A 14,199-nucleotide genomic window follows, 5' to 3' on the forward strand; every position below is an offset into this window, starting at 1 on the left:
AGACTGGGCTGAACTGTAATAAGTTTCTATCAACCCCTAAGTTTGTTTGATTCCTTTCTGGTAGACTATTATGAGCTGTCCTCGAATATCAGGAAAGCAGAGCTTGTCTCATTTATTCACTCATTCATTCATTGTGCAGAGTATGAAGCACCTAAGCTAGCACCGCACTGACAAATACGATGCAAGCCACAAACGTGAGGCACGTATGACATTTAAGCTTTTCTAGTATTGAAATTTTTTAAAAGTAAAAAGAAACAGGCTTCACCTGTTTTGTTTTTTATTTAATCCAAGATAGCCAAGATATCAGCATTTCAACATGTACTCAATATAAAATATTATTGAGATATTTTACTTTTTTTTTCATAGGTAAGTCTTTGAAATCTGATGTGTATGTTACACTTAAAGTCATCTTAATTTGGACTAGTTACATTTCAAGTGCTCAGTTGCATATATGGTGAACGGCTACTATATTGGTCAGCACTGGCTTAGGCAGTGGCTGGCCTGCAGTGGATGCCCAACAAATGGGAGTAATAGGTACTCTTACTTCTGGGAAATAGATGAAAACCAAAGTAAACCTGGAATATCAATATATAACCAATAGTAGCACAAAAATATTTAGCATTTGGGAAGCTAACACAGTTCAATTGGAGGAAAACAATTAGCAGGAAGGCAATAAGAATTATTATTATTATTTTTTGGCCATGCCACGTGGCATGCAGGATCTTAGTTCCCGGACCAGAGATCAAAGCCACACCCCCTGCATTGGAAGCACAGAGTCTTAACCACTGGACCGCCAGGGAAGTCCCAAGAATTATTCTTTAAATATGCATCTATATCTGGGATAAATGTTTTCAGTGTGTATAGCAAACTAGGAAAATCACCTATACGCATTAATAAATGTCGACCAAGCACCAATAATCTGCCTGACCCTGAACATGTCATCCTATTAAATGTAATTTCTGCATTTTTCAATCAAAAGTAGACATTAAACACTGAAATGCACTTCACAAGCACTTTAGAGTTCTGAGGTGTTTTCCTCAGGGCTACACACTAAGTAAATGCCATTTTTTTCTATTTCTTTCAAGATATGTCACTCTTTTCAAAGAAATTATTTGAGATTGGAGACAAGAGAAGGTTTGGTGAAAGAGAGAGTTTCTGTGCAAATATTGTAAAACTAAAAAAGTTAATATTAAGGTCAGTTTAGCCCTACAGCACTGTGAAAGAGAAAAAACAATTAAAAAATGTTAATGTGAGATTATCATTTTGAAAATAAATATACAGAAAGAGGAAGTCAATGAAGGAATCTAAAGACGAAACCCAAATGGGTTAATCTGTTGTGGGAGACCTGGAAACACCCTTCAGGACATTTGGGAAAGGAGATGACAGGGCAAAGTTCTTTTAGATGAAATGTGACCTGGCCACACTTAATTGACCACAAGTGAAAGAAAGGAAAATGTGGCTACAGATCACCACTTTGAAACAAAATAATGAATTTTAGAGAACTTGAAGAGGTCCCTTGATTTTGTTGGTAGTCTGACCTGGAAGAAGGGTGCGGGGGTTAACGGTTGAGTGGAGGGGAAGCAAGCATGAAGGTCTAGGGTCAGGCCCGACGGGTGAGCTCTAGGGAGGTGTTGGTGACAGCATAATTTGCAGATCAGGTCTGGCTGGAAAGAACAGCCGGAGGGAGGGTTAGGAGAGAGGAAGGGATTATTTTCATTCCTGATCGATAGGATACAGTGCTACAGAGTAACAACATAGCTGTGAGATGTGTAAGAGAACACCTGGCTCAGGCTGGGCGGATGTGACAGGGCCACATACCTTGGGTGAAGTGTATGGCTCAGAGCCCAGGCTCTTTAGTCCACTTCCCCCAGAGCCAGATGTTTCATGTGTTTGGTTGATCTTGTGGCTGAGAAGTGCCTAAGATTTGATTCCAGTCTTTCAGATGGATGATTTCTCAAAAGAAATAATGAATAATATTGTCAGATATGAAGGTACTGCAGTTGGAATATTTTCTTTACATTATATGAAGTTCAGATCCCTTTTTTTTTACATTTGTATTTCTCTTATTTAACTTACAAACTGAGGAGTGGCATCAACTTTAAACATTTGAAATAGGCCTGTTTCATGAAAATTTCAAGGGGTTACATGAAAAAGTCACAGACTAAGACAACGGTGTTCTAGTCTATCTCCATACGACTGGGCAAATTATACCTGTCTCCTCGGAGCCACAATTCCTCAGAATGGCAAATTTGGATTAGATAAATTATTGGTTCCCTTCCAACTTCAAATCTGAGCTTTGCTCAAAATTCTAGGAAGTATAATTGTTCCCATTCAGTCATTTATTTCAACATTCATTGAACACCTATGTGTCAGCCACAGTGTGAAATACTAGGAATATAAAGAAAGAACCAAACAGTCCCGGCATCACTGCCCACCCACCCCAGGAACTTAGGATCAGGCAATGTGGAAGCTATGAGAGTTGAAGAAAGGGTCTTTGGGAAGGTTCTACAAGTCCTGCATCTAGGAAACCCAACAGGACTATGGGCACAAGGCTGTGTGTAGCAGGAGAGCGTGGGCTTCGAGTTACTAGGATCTTCGCTTGATCAAGAGTCTACTGCTTATTTTGGTGGTGATGTTGGCATATATCTTAATATGATCCCCAGTTCCTTTATCTCCAAAATACCTACCTCAGAGTATTGTGTGAAAAGTCAATTAGACAAGAAAAGACCACAAATAAATGTTGGTGAGGATGTGGAAAAAAGGGAACACTTCTACACTGTTGATGGGACTATAAATTGGTACAGCCATGGTAGAAAACAGTATGGAGGTTCCTCAAAAAACTAAACATAAAACTACCACATGATACAGCAATTCCACTCCTGGGTATATAGCGAAAGAAAAAAAGCACATTAATTCCAAAAGATACATGCACCCCAATGTTCACAGCAGTGTTATTTACAATAGCCAAGATATGGAAGCAACCTAAGTGTCCATCAGCAGATGAATGGATAAAGAAGATGCAAGAGTCTGTATATACACACACACGCACACGCACACGATGGAATACTACTCAGCCATAACAAAGAATGAAATTTTGCATTTGCAACGACATGGGTAGACCTGGAGGGTATTATGCTTAGTGAAATAAGTCAGACAGAGAAAGACAAATACTGTATGTTATCACTTATATGTGGAATCTAAAAAATAAAACAAATGGGGCTTCCCTGGTGGCGCAGTGGTTGGGAGTCTGCCTGCCGATGCAGGGGACACGGGTTCGTGCCCCGGTCCGGGAAGATCCCACATGCCGCAGAGCGGCTGGGCGCGTGAGCCATGGACGCTGGGCCTGCGCGTCCGGAGTCTGTGCTCCGCGGCGGGAGAGGCCGCAGCAGTGAGAGGCCCGCGTACCGCACAAAAAACCAAAAACAAAAACAAACAAAAAATATAAAACAAATGAATGAATATAACAAAATAGAAACAGACTCACAGATACAGAGAACAAACTAGTGGTTACCAGTGGGGAGAGGGAAGAGGGGGAGGGGCAATATAGGGGCAGGGGATTAAGAGGTACAAACTACTATGTATAAAATAAATAAGCTACAAGGATATAGCACAGGGAATATAGCCAATATAGCCAATATTTTATAATAATTTAAATGGAGTATAATCTATAAAAACTTTGAATCACTATGTTGTACACCTGAGACTAATATAATATTATAAATCAACTATACCTCAACTATGGCAAGAACATGAAGGGCTTCAATATAAACCACTTGTTTCACCACTTGCCTGCCTGGCAGGCACATGTCCACTTGTAAGCTTTGGGATGCCTCTTCTCTCTGGCAACAGCCAGGGACATTGGTCTTATAGCAAGAGAACACAGAAAAGAAAGAATGGGAGAAAGGATACTAGTAAAAAATCATTTACTAGCTCATGCAATTTTATGTGTAATAATGCTTATCAATGAGAAGGAGAAAAATCATCTGCAAGAATATACATTATTTTTTTGCTACCAAGTTTCTTTTATAGGAGCCTTGAATGATATAATTTTATTAATTAGAGCTATTACCCCAACTACTGTTTGGAAAGGTAGCAATAAGGATCACAGACCATTTTCAATATGTAAAGAAGTCTAACAGAAATGGTTTAGCTAAAGAAAAGCTTTCTACTGCTAAAAAGATTGAAATTCTTTCCTTTTAGCTGGGACTGTTTTAGTTCGGGGTAGTAATACATGTTACTCCAAGCTCATTATGAACTGCATGTGTTCTTTCATTACTTAAAAAAAAGTGGAGGGACCTCCCTGGAGGCCCAGTGGTTAAGACGCTGTGCTCCCAATGCTGGGGGCCCGGGTTCAATCCCTAGTCCGGGAACTCGATCCCATATGCATGCTGCAACTAAGAGTTCGCATGTCACGACTAAGGAGCTAGCAAGCTACAATTAAGGAGCCGGTGAGCTGCAACTAAGGAGTCAGCGAGCCTCAACTAAGGAGACCACCTGCTGCAACTAAGGAGCCCATGAGCTGCAACTAAGGAACCAGCAAGCCACAACTAAGGAGCCCACATGCCGCAACTAAGGAGCCCACCTGCTGCAACTAAGACCCGACGCAACCAAATAATAAATAAATAAATAATTTTTTTTTAAGTGGAGAAATTACTTGATAATTTCTTAACAAATACATGTGGTTATTTGTTTAGGAGAAAATTGTTTTAATACCAAAAGTCCTTGTTGATAGAAATAATTAAGGAGAATCTAAAAGGGTAAAGAGCTTGGGAACCACTAAACTAGATAGTAATCGATATTAGAATAGATATTGTAAACTGACCTTTCAAAATATTAAAAATTTACTCCCTTCTCATTGATGGGATCATTGTGTATAGTATGAATCTAAAATCAAATAATAGTGGCATCAGATTTTCTATTTAGTAACAGTGACTTGAATGATTACAGTGATGTAATTCAATGAATTAAGGGGAACAATGGCAACAAAGAGGGAATACAAGAAAAGGAATGTCAGTAGTTTCTGAGGGTGTACGAGGTTTATACTACCAATTTCAATTTTAATTCAAAACAATTCAAATCAAAAGAAAAATGAATCATTTTCTCCTTACTTGAAAAACTGCAGAAAATTAAGATTTTATTTTGAAATTTTACATTTGTTTTGCTGGAAGATTTTTGATTTGGACTTTTTGTGTGTGTTAGTTATATACTCTATTGATTAATTCAACCCAATGCCAAGGAAGGCAGGAATTGAAGTGCTGGCAGATGTTACTGCTTCTAATAGACATAGTATATAAGAGAAGAGCCAACCGGTTTCCATGTTGTGGTTTCAATTAGAGCTCAGAATGAATAAACTCACCCGAGAGAATTCAGGATTTCACTGGCCCTGAGGAAACTCATAAGATGAATCATTTCTGTTTTATTCCCAAATAAACATAGATTTTAAAGTTCAGGCAGGAGTCAAGTTTCTCACTAACCAAGCTGCTTTGTCAGCATCTCCCTTCCAGGTAGATGCCTCTACTGAGACCCAACCATAGGGGTCTGGTAGAGGTCCAGGAGGAAAGTGCAAGCAGGCTGTCCAGGGGTAAAGGTGGAGAGGGTTCCAAATGGTGTGATGGACCATTGAGGCTCCAGTCATATTTAGTGTTTTGATATCACAATAGAAGGAAGACTAAATAAGGTGTAATAATTTTTCACTCTAAATGTTCTCAAATATATACAAAGTATACCAAATGGTATAATTAACTCCCGTATCCCCATCACCCAACTTCTACAATTTCATCTCAAGGGCAGCCTTCTCTCATCCATACCCAACTCATTCCCATGGCCTGCATCATTTTGATGCAAATCTCAGATGTTATTAAAACATTTCATTCGTATTTCAGTATCTCTTCTTTAGGGAAAAAAAAAAAACCCACAATACCAGTAACTCATCTAAAAAATTAACAATAATTCCTTAATATCTTCAAGTATCCGTTTTGTGTCTACATTTCCCTGGAGTGTCTACACATTTCTTAAGAGCATAAACTTTACTTAGAAAGTTAATTAACTCAGGTTTATGTTCTTGATTTCCTAGTAAATTATAAACTCCTTGAGCAGAGGGCCTGTGTTTTGTTTATGCCTGCTTCTGAGCGCTTTGCTGATACTTATGCCCAGATTTCAAAGTAAAGGTAATTAATTAAATGCATAATAAAAGAGCTTTTTATGACTTTCCATGTAACTACATTCACAAATCAGAAAAAAATCCTCACAGTACCTGTTCGGATTTTTGGTACAGGAAGTAGGGACAATATAGATCCTCAATTTCTTGAATTAAATTGAAATGAAAATGTCATATATAACATGGGCAGTCGCAAACCTGAAACATCTGGCTACTAAAAATCTCTTGATAACTATCACAATATCTGACAACCTGAGAAACTGAGTCTCTAGAGAGAATCTGTCAGTTTTTGCATACTGTCCACGGTCACCAAATAAAAGTAAGAGAATATCCCTGATAGGAGAAAGATGCATTCTATGAATTTTAATACAAAAATGGAAGGTTTGTCTTGGATTAAATCAAGGTAAATAGTTTTGAATATCTATGCATGAGGGATTTTCCTTTTTGTATCATCTCCCCACCTGTTTCCCTCTCTCACTTCCACCCCAATACTAGTTCTTTTTTAGAGTGGACAAATAAAATATATGGGTTTATAGGAAAAAGAAAAATGAGGAATGTATATCCTTAAGCATATGATCCTAATAGGAAAAAAGAAAGCTTTGTAAATCAAAGTAAGTGCTGCTTCATTTTATAATAGCAAAAACTTAAAATAATCTGAATGTCTAAGATTAGGAAAATGGATATATAAATTATATTCTGTTCAATTACCAGGAATAACTAAGAAATAATTATGATGTTTTTAAAATTAGGATTATAGGGCTTCCTGGTGGCGCAGTGGTTGAGAGTCCGCCTGCCGATGCAGGGGACACGGGTTTGTGCCCCGGTCCGGGAAGATCCCACATGCAGCAGAGCGGCTGGGCCCGTGAGCCATGGCTGCTGAGCCTGCGCGTCTGGAGCGTGTGCTCCGCAACAGGAGAGGCCACAGCAGTGAGAGACCTGCGTACCGCAAAAATAATAATAATAATAAAATAAAATAAAATTAGGATTATGAAGACCATGTAGCAACATGGAAAATGCTTATGATGTGTTAGGTAAAAACAATCAGGATTGAAATTTTATGAACATTATGATTTTAACTATGTAAAAAGTGTACCTGTAACTAGAAGACTGAAAGGAAATACAATAAAGTAATAATAGTGGTTATGTAAGTGTGGTGGAATTATGCATGATTTTAAAAATATTATATGTCTGGCCTTTAGAATATGCTAAATAAATAACAATTTCTTTTGTTTTTCTGTTCCCTCTACCTAACGTTTTTAAAAATTGTATGATTGTAAATTAAAAAATTGTAAAGCTAAAAATGGTATTAAATTTAAATATATTTTCTTTGTTTTAAAGTGTGTATACAGCTTAGGGACTTCCCTGGTAGTTCAGTGGGTAAGACTTCGCACTCCCAATGCAGGGGGCCTGGGTTCAATCCCTGGTTGGGGAACTAGATCTCGCATGTGGGCCGCGACTAAAGAGTTCACACGCTACCACTAAGAGTCCACATGTCACAGCTAAGAAGCCCGTATGCCGCAACTAAAGATCCTACGTGCTGCAGCAAAGATCCCGGGTGCTGCAACTAAGACCTGGCGCAGCCAAAATAAATAAATAAATAGATAAGTAAATAAATATTAAAAAATTAAAAAAGTGTGTATCCGGCTTATATATATATATAATATTTATATTTTTAGTTATATATAAAACAATAGTGAAAGAATCAGATTAACTTTTTAAAAATGGTGAAATAAAACATAATTATTTTATTTCTTTTATTAAATTTTACTTTTTACTTAAATATTAAATACTATAAAGTATTTAATAACACAATACCTAGCAGGGATCCTTACACATTTAGGCCCTTGACATATATTGGCTGAACAGATTTGAAAACACTCATTCATTGTTCATTCATTCAACAAATATTTGTTGATGATCTACTTCCCAATGAAATGAGGTTTTTTGTTTTGTTTTTTTTTTTTGGCCAATGCGGGATCTTAGTTCCTGACCAGGGATAGAACACATGTCCCTTGCAGTGGAAGCTAGGAGTCCTAACCACTGGACCGCCAGGGAAGCCCCTGAAATTAGTATTTTTGCTGACTTAGAAAAGGGTCAAATTATTTTTTAAATTATGAAATATGCATGAGTGCAAAAAACATAAGTGCACAGCTTAATAAATTATTGTAAAATGAATCCCCACCAAGGTTAAGAAACAGAACATCAGCAGAACACCTGCAGACCTGATCCCAACCCCTACCTGCACACCAGTGGTCACCAGGACAGAGGGGGATGTGCCAGGACACTTGGGAAGCTCCAGGGCCTGGACATTTGCTTTCTGTAAAATTTGCAAAAGTAAACATTTTCCCACCTTTGGTTAAGACCTCTGTGTACTCTCATAGCTAATTTTGTATTCATAATTTCACATTTTTTTTCTTAGAGTCGCCCCAAATGGTATAATCTTCAGGACCCACAAAATCTGAATCTGCCCCTAGAACCACTATCCTGACTATTAGGTATTGTTTGCTTCCAGATGGATTACACAATGTAAAACTGTCCGCTTCCCAATTTAGAATGTTCCAAATAGTTCCATGAGCTCTAGCCCTTGGCTGCTCAGAGCTACTTAAAGGGAAGAATTGACTGGCCTTGCACAGGATAATGGTACATGGTTTCAGCTGGGGTTTCACAGCTGTGGACCCCCAGAGCTGGGGATAGACCTCGGCTTGGCTCTCTCTTCTTTCTGAGACAGACATAAGTCTCAGTGATGCACAGAGAGGGAGAAGGCCAGCCTATCACCTCCCGGACTAGGACTAGTTTCTCCAAGGTAGAGTTACTAACAGAAGCCTAGCTTGTTAGGCACACAGAATATTTACAAACCTGAATAGTTTGCCACCATTTAAAAATCAAGAGATTTCACGTGAAAAGTTGGCTTTCTGACTTCTTTTAAGCGGCTGGAAGATGTACCCACTCTGAACCCACATTCCCGCACAGCCTGGCACTGACTCGGTGGAGCTAAGAAGCAGCTGTTTTCTGAGGCCAAAGCTCCTCCCTGAACCCATCACTTCACTTACAGGTGTCATCTGGCTATTTGGTCCCTTTGGGCATTTGTATTGGCATCTTACCCATTACCTTGTATTAATACAAAATGCTTTCTTCAGTGATCTTTAAAAATTAAATGTAAAGATAACAAGGAACAGGGACTTCCCTGGCAGTCCGGTGATTAAGACTGTCCACACTTCCAATGCAGGGGGCACAGATTCGATCCCTGGTCGGGGAACTAAGATCCCACATGATGCACGGTGCAGACAAAAAAAAAAAGATAAAAAGGAACAAGTTCCCCCAAAATACTCCATGATGACTTTCTTGCTAATGTTTCCTGAACCCTTTACAATGGTGCTAGCAAGATACCACCCCAAATGGAGTTAAACTGTCTAAATGTACACAAGACGAATAAAATTAGAAACATGCAAAGGTTCATCTCAAATGAAATAATTTCCTCATCAGAAACAGTTAAGAAGCAGCTAAGCATAACTTTAGATCTGTAGTTGTTGAATTCTAGGATGTATCAAAATCTTACCTGGAGACCTTGTTAAAACAGATTGCTGGGTTGCATCCCCAGAGTTTCTGATTCAGTAGGTGTAGGGTGGGGCTGAGACTGCATTTCTAAGAGGTTCTCAGCTATTGCTCATCCTGCTAGCCCTGGAGCACTTTCTGAGAGCCACAGAGGCATGCTACTCAGTGTGGTCCCCAGCCTAGACGCCTGGGAGCTTGTTAGGAAGGAGAATCTCGGGCCCTCTCTTGACCAATGGAATCAGGATATGCAGGTGGCTTGTAGGAACTTTACATTTTGAGTTGCAGTGAACTAACTTGGCATTTCCAAACCTTCCTGGGGCCTTTGTTAACTATGCAGAATGCCAGGCCTTTCCCTTAGAAATTTATTTAGAAATCCTTTTTCTTTTTTTTTTTTTTTGGCTTCACAGCAGCATGTGGGAACACAGTTCCCTGACCAGGGGTCAAAACTATGCCCCCTGCATTGGAAGCGCTGAGACTTAACTGTTGGACCTCCAGGGAAGTCCCTCAGAAACCTATTTTTGTCAAGCGCTCCAAGTGATTCTTATTATCAGGAAGGCTTAGGGAGAATAGGCTAATGGTGGTATTAATAAAACTAAAGAAAGAATATATTTTTAAAAACAAGGATCAGCAAATGAAAATTTTAAAAATAGAAATTCCAGGGGAGAAAATTGGTAGCTTGTCTTCAACCATTTGGGGCTCTGTAGCCCCAAACGGTATGCGTTCTTTTTGTGGAGAGAGATGAATCAAATTGTCAGATCTTTTACCACACACCAAACTGCTTTTATCTGGGTCCCTGCTCATCAAGAAGTCTCATTATTATAAGTTGGCTTCCAAGTTTTTTTGTTTTTTTTTAAATCACAAGGGACAGAAGTTGTTGTGACTCACATGGTCCATATGAGTGTCGCCCAACAGAACTTTCCATTACAGTGGAAATGCTCTATTTCCTTTTTCCTAAAATTAATTAATTAACTAATTAATTAATTTTTGACTGCATTGGGTCTTCGTTGCTGTGTGTGGGCTTTCTCTAGTTGCAGCGAGTGGAGGCTACTCTTCGTTGTGGTGCGCGGGCTTCTCATTGCTGGCTTCTCTTGTTGGGAAGCATGGGCTCTAGGCATGTGGGCTTCAGTAGTTGTGACATATGGGTTCAGTAGTTGTGGCTCACGGGCTCTAGAGCACAGGCTCAGTAGTTGTGGCACACGGGCTTAGTTGCTCCGCAGCATGTGGGATCTTCTTGGATCAGGGCTCAAACCCATGTCCCCTGCATTGGCAGGCAGATTCTTAACCACTGCACCACCAGGGAAGTCCCCCAAGTGTTTTTCATACCAGGAGAAACACACCAGTCAAATCAATGTAAGTATTCTGATTTGTGACAGGTACATTTCTCACTGTGAATCAAGAAATCATCATTAAGGCATTGGTATATTTTTCTGTGGGTTCTATTAGTGTCTCTAAGAGATCAAACCACTTTTGTTTTAATAACAAAATCAAATTTCTGTGCACATGTATATGATGTTCTGTTGGAGGAAGGAGCAAATACTTTTGCCCATAAAATTTTCTTACATGTGGATCCCACTGTGTAGTTTTAATGTTTTTCATACATCTCTTTAAGCAGGTCAGATTTTTTTTTTGAAAGGAGAATTACATTAGCAAATAATAAAAGTGTACAAAATATACAAGAATAAACATCTAAAAAAGCAAAGAGTTGATAAGGAAATTGTCTTTTTAATTCTTTCAGTGTTTATAAATGAAATACTGGCCTTGGTGAGTCCTATCTTTTCCCTTAATCTGTCTTCACAATTCTCCAGGAGGAGGGTAAAATTTTACACTTCTGCTTAGAAGAACTAAACTGTCACTGAATCTACCTACGAAGTACATTTTCCCAAATATCAGATGTTTCCAAAGTCCTTTCAAGGAATATAAATCTCTGAGAATTGTGGACCTCATCACCTCCATCTATCATCCAATTTCTGGGAAGTTAACACATTCCCAGGGATTTTCATCTGGGAAATTAACAAATTCCTTGTCGATGTTGAAACACGGTATTTCTATTGAGGTTTCAGTGGATAATCTTATTCTAGAAATCAGGCCATCAGAGGATCGGTTTGTTTGGAGGATAGTTTAATGTTAACCCCCATTCTGAATAGAACAGTTTTTATTTCCAAGGTTCCAGTTACACCTTAAGTTGCACTGAGTTTTTAAAGGCGACTGATCTGGCCAGTAGCATGATTGTGATCCTCTGGTCAAGCCAGTGTTGGGGCCCTGGTACCATTAAGTTCTCTGGGTGGAGATCTGAAAGAGTGAGAAGTTACTCAGCCAAGGAGGGAAGGCTTTCAGAAAATGGGTAAGAGTGTAACTGAGCAGGACCCTATGGGGCCTTCCCAGGACAGACCCCTCCCCCATATTCTCTGCTTTAGCTCCTCTCTGGAGTAAGTAGATAATTGTACCTGATGCACATTTCCCGAGTTATTTTACAGATGTGAAAGTCCCCACCAAATGGAACATGCTAAGTACTTGATGATCATAAGCACATGGTCCCCAGGCCTACTGGAGCCTGAGGATTGATAGTGTCAACCCCTGTGGCACCACCCTGTTGCCTCACCATCAGCCAATCAGAGAACTGTGCACGAGCTGATCACTTGCCCTGAGACACACCCCACACCCCCCCCCCCTTTAAAAACGCTTTGCTGAAAACTTTCAGGGAGTTTGGGGCCTTAGAGCATGAGCCACCCATTCTCCTTATATTGGCAACTTTACAATAAATGCTGCGCTTTCCTTCACCACAACCTGGTATCAGTAGATTGGCTTTACTACAAATGGGCAAGCAGACCCCAGTTTGGTGCGGTAACAAGAGGAGAACATAAATTGTGGATGAATAAAATTGCCTCCTTCACACACACACCTCCATCCCCCTACCCCTGCCCCGGCCTGGCTACTTCAGGAGACAGCATTATATAGTTAGAAAGCAGAGAATTTTGGAATGAAAAGTCTTGGTTTCAGTTTTGGTGCCAGTAACTATGCAAAGTATGATCGTTTTGAAGTTTCTTATAATTTCAGTTCCCTCAAATTTCTATGAGGATAGCAGTGTTGATACCTCTCTTGGTGATAAAATGTCAGTACACCCTAAAACGCTTTATAAAGGTGAGTTGTTACTGTGGGCACAGTAACAATACCTTCAAATACTGGTGGTTTTAGCTTAACTTTTTTCAGTTTTAACTTATTTTCATCACTTGTTCTTTATGATCCAGATATTTTAAAATGCAATGAAAATTAACTTTCCATGATATGTCAGGGACTGGCAGTAAAAAAATTTTCAAACTGCAAATGAGTTACACAAATGAAAATATCAAATGGAGATCCAGTTATCAAAATGAAAGCACTCAACATATTAAAAGTTCACAATTATTTGTTTAGAGCACATAAAAAAGTCAGCTTGCTAACCAACTGTTGTGATTTTTAGAGAACTACTGCAGAGGTTTGAAGAAAATAGATTTATTAGTTAACTTATAAAGAGATTAAAGAGCTTGAAACAAGTATTGAAAAGAAATTTGTGGGCTTCCCTGATGGCATAGTGGTTAAGAATCTGCCTGCCAAGGCAGGGGACACGGGCTCGAGCCCTGGTCCGGGAAGATCCCACATGCTGCAGAGCAACTAAGCCTGTGAGCCACAACTACTGAGCCTGCGCTCTGGAGCCCGCGAACCACAACTACTGAAGCCCGCATGCCTAGAGTCCGTGCTCTGCAACAAGAGAAGTCACCGCAATGAGAAGCCTGCGCACCGCAACGAAGAGTAGCCCCCACTCGCCACAACTAGAGAGAGCACGTGCACAGCAACGAAGACCCAACTCAGCCAAAAATAAATAAATTAATAAGTTAATAAAAAAATAAATTAGAATGGTGTTAGGCTTTAAATATACCAATTTGGGTAATCAAATTATTCATTTTTTAATAAGAAATGACACGGCAGAAATGCTGGTCCAACAGTCTTGTCTTTACTGTTCCTTGTCTTTACTGTTCCTTTAAAGCGAGAAACAGAATGCAAGGAATCAGAAAGCACTAGCAGGCATCAATTAATCCAAGATACTAGCTTCTTAGTTCCAAAAGCACTTGCAAAAAAAACCATTGGGGGGCACAGGGTATGGAAGCACTTCATAATAACTGGAATCCCATGAGTGTGTGTGTAAGCCAAGTCTCACAGGCTATTTTTTGTATTTGTCTTTTACTTGGTCACTTTTTTTCCCTCAAATACTAGTTTTTCTTTGACGTTTTTTCCTCAAAGTATAAAAAGTATGAAATATAAACAAGCTCTTGCATTGCACACTTCAGAGTGTACAATTCAAGCATTATAGAGCTATCTACATACCAATAAATCCCATCAAATCTTGGATAATTCCATAATATACAAAATACCAGGGCACAGAAAGAACTAAAACACACTTCTTTTTGTTACACATAAGATTCAACTATTCAATCTAAAGAAAATCACTTAATCAT

This window comes from Orcinus orca, chromosome 5, assembly GCF_937001465.1.
Source record: "Orcinus orca chromosome 5, mOrcOrc1.1, whole genome shotgun sequence".
NCBI classification, from domain to species: domain Eukaryota; kingdom Metazoa; phylum Chordata; class Mammalia; order Artiodactyla; family Delphinidae; genus Orcinus; species Orcinus orca.